Source organism: Miscanthus floridulus, chromosome 1 (assembly GCF_019320115.1).
Source record: "Miscanthus floridulus cultivar M001 chromosome 1, ASM1932011v1, whole genome shotgun sequence".
Taxonomy (NCBI): domain Eukaryota; kingdom Viridiplantae; phylum Streptophyta; class Magnoliopsida; order Poales; family Poaceae; genus Miscanthus; species Miscanthus floridulus.
In genome coordinates, this window is record NC_089580.1 from 65,322,577 (window position 1) to 65,326,087 (window position 3,511).

Here is a 3,511-nt window from a genome sequence, read left to right on the forward strand (position 1 = left end):
CTATCACCGAAACCTCCACCGAACAACCACCTTTCCCTCCCTTCCGTGGAGGCGCAATCTTCAACATCAGCGTCGATAGCCCCCCACGAGAAGGGGAAACTAAGGAGGACTATGCCACCCGCGTCAATAGGAATGCCAACCGTGCTCAACGCCAAGCAAATGAGGCTGCCCTTATGCTAGCCGAGGCTCAGCTCGACTCGCAAGGAAGATCACACCAACTCCAACACAACCTTGACGATGAATTTGTCCGTGTTGATGGCCATGATGTCTACAAGACCCCAAGTGCTAACTTGGTCGTGGCCACCAATGAGCTCGCTTGGCTCCCGCAGACACCGGAGGTCGCTAGGGTCACCGCCATGCTTCAAGCGGTGCACTGTTAGGTCAATGACATTCACCAAGATTAGAGACCTTCATACTCCACGAGCTCGATTCACCAATCAGCTGCGCCAAGATCTAATCACCGCCCCAGCCAAAGTCGTTTTGCTGACCAGCATCACAATGATGGACAACCCCTCTAGGGGGGCCAGGGGTAACCATATCGAACACCCTAGCCAACATGACTAGGAGATCGACTAGGACGTTCAAGTGCACCTCAACAATCTCTGAGACGCACGACGACGTATCGATGAGCGCCGTTTCGGTCGCAATGAAGAAGTACGCCATCGTCAAGAATATGAGCAAGAGTTTGGTGATCCAAACTCAGCCCTCTAGCCACTCAATGTCGGCAATGCCACAGATCACGACGACAACAATCCCGAAGGGCCCCTAGCATTTACGAGGGCACTCTGAACACTCCAGTGGCCCCATGGTTTCAAAATCACTAGGGTCGAACCCAACGAGGGATGAATGAACCGCACACAGTGGCTATAGGCTTACACCACTGCTGTGCGCACCACCAAAGGAGATACCAGTGTCATGGGGAACTATCTTCCTATCATGCTCATGCCAACCGGGATGAACTAGTTCACAAGCCTTGCCCCGGACTTCATTGGATCCTAGGAAGAGCTAAAGAAGGTCTTCACCAACAAAAACATGGCTATGTGCACTCGGCCGGGCACCAAGCATGATCTGAACCGCATCTACCAGAAGCCGTCCGAGCTCCTCTATAGCTACATCAAACTCTTTTCCAAGATGAGGAATTATATTCCCAACATCACGGAAGCCGAGGTCATCACCGCCTTCATCTGAGGACTTCATCACCGTGATCTCTGCTCCAAGTTCAACCACAAGCCGCCAACGGGGATTGGTGAGATGATTACAACCGTCAACCAGTACGTTGATGCCGAGGAAGCCGAGGTGCACTTCAACAAGGATGCGGGCACTCATCGCCCAACTCGTCGCAGCGACGGTTGCCCGATGACCGGTGCCATAGTGACCACCGCTATGACGACCGTAGTCATCATCGAGATAGCGGTCGTGATTGGCCAGAAGGATCCAAGTCTAGTCAATATTGCCGCCGCTGACCAGACCACATCGTTACCGCCGTTGATGAACCTCGCGCCAAGCGCAACTATGATGAGCAATATAAGAAGATCCTCGATGGCCCGTGCCCTCTCCACAAGAATGCCAAGAATAAGATGAAGGACTGCCTCATGTTAGCTAAGGAGTTCTAGGCCAAAAAGTCAGATGATGACAACAACGACAGAGCTAGAGGCCACCGACCACCTAGGGGCAACAACAATGCCTTCTAGGATCATGACAAGGTGGTTGCCACCATCTTTGGGGGCCTCGCCTCTACCGAAAGTAGAAGAGAATGAAAGCTCACCGCCCAACAGGTGCTTGCCATCAACGTAGAAGACGTCGTTGCCAGCCCTAGCTATCGACCTTGGTCCAAGGTCCCCATCACCTTCAGCAGGGCCGATCAGTGGGCGGACATCCCTTATGTAGGTCATTTCCCACTCGTCCTTGACACAACTATCTAGAAAGTGCTTTTCAGAAAAGTGCTCGTCAACGGTGGGAGCACTCTAAACCTCCTCTTTGCCGGAGCCCTAAAGGAGCTGGGCCTTGGGATAGGAGATCTCACACCCTCTGACTCCTCCTTCTAGGGTGTGATACCTGGTAGGGCATCCAAACCGCTTGGAGAGATCACCCTACCAGTACAGTTCGACATGGCTAGCAACTACCATGTCGAACACATCAACTTCTATGTCGCCGACTTCAACACCGCCTACCATGCCATACTTGGTCGGCTAGCTCTGGCCAAGTTCATGGTCATACCACACTATGCCTATTTGGTGCTGAAGATGCCTTCGCCTGTAGGAGTCCTAGCCCTGTGGGACAAACTCACCATCGCCTATGCCTGCTAGACAGAGGGTCTAGCCCTCGCTGAAGCCACTAACCTCTCCATCTAGATGGCAAGTGTGGTCACCGACACCAAGATGGTGCCCGCCGATGACCTAGAGATTCCATCACTGGAGCCTCCTCACGCCTCCGCTAAGTCCAGGGAAACCAAGGAGGTCGCCCTTGGTCTCGATGACCCCTCCAAGACCGTGAAGATTGGGGCTCACCTCAGACCCAAATAGGAAAGTGTGCTTGTCTCTTTCCTATGTGCCAACGCCGACATGTTTGCTTGGAAACCTATAGACATGCTAGGGGTACCATGGGAGAAGATCGAGCACTCCTTAAATGTCTCACCGACCGCCAAAACGGATCAAGAAAAAACTCTGATGATTCACGCCAAACAAGAAGGAGGCTATTAAGGTAGAAATAAAATGGCTCCTAGATGCCAAATTCATAAAAGAAGTGTATCATCCTGAGTGGTTAGCAAACCCTATTCTCATTCAAAAAAAGAATAAAGAATGGAGAATGTGTGTTGATTACACTAATCTTAATAAACATTGCCCTAAAGACCCCTTCGGTCTGCCTCGGATAGACGAGGTTGTAGACTCCACCACCAGCTACGAACTGCTCTCCTTCCTTGACTGTTACTTCGGCTATCATTAGATATCTCTAAAGGAAGATGACTAGATCAAGACATCGTTCATCACGCCCTTTAGTGCATACTATTATACCATCGTGTCCTTCAGACTCTAAGAACGCTGGGGCAACATAACAAAGGGCTATCCAAATGTGCCTCAATCAATAGATAGGCCACAACATCAAAGCTTACATCAACGATGTGGTCGTCAAGTCCAAGACCGCCGATAATCTCATCACCGACCTTGAAGAAACGTTCACCAACCTAAAAAGGTACAGATGGAAGTTGAACCCTTCAAAGTGCATCCTTGGAGTCCCATTCAGCATACTCCTAGGCTACATCGTCAGTGCCTGTGGCATCGAACCCAACCCCGACAAGGTCTCTGCCATCACCAACATGAAGCGGCCAACATGTGTCAAGGACATATAGAAGCTCACAGGGTGCATGGCTGCTCTCAGTCGCTTTATATCATGCCTCAGCAAAAAGGGACTGCTATTCTTCAAACTCCTCAAGGCTTCTGAGCGCTTCTCCTGGTCGGAGGAGGCAGATACAACTTTCAAGCAGCTCAAGTTGTTTCTAACAAAGCCCCTGATA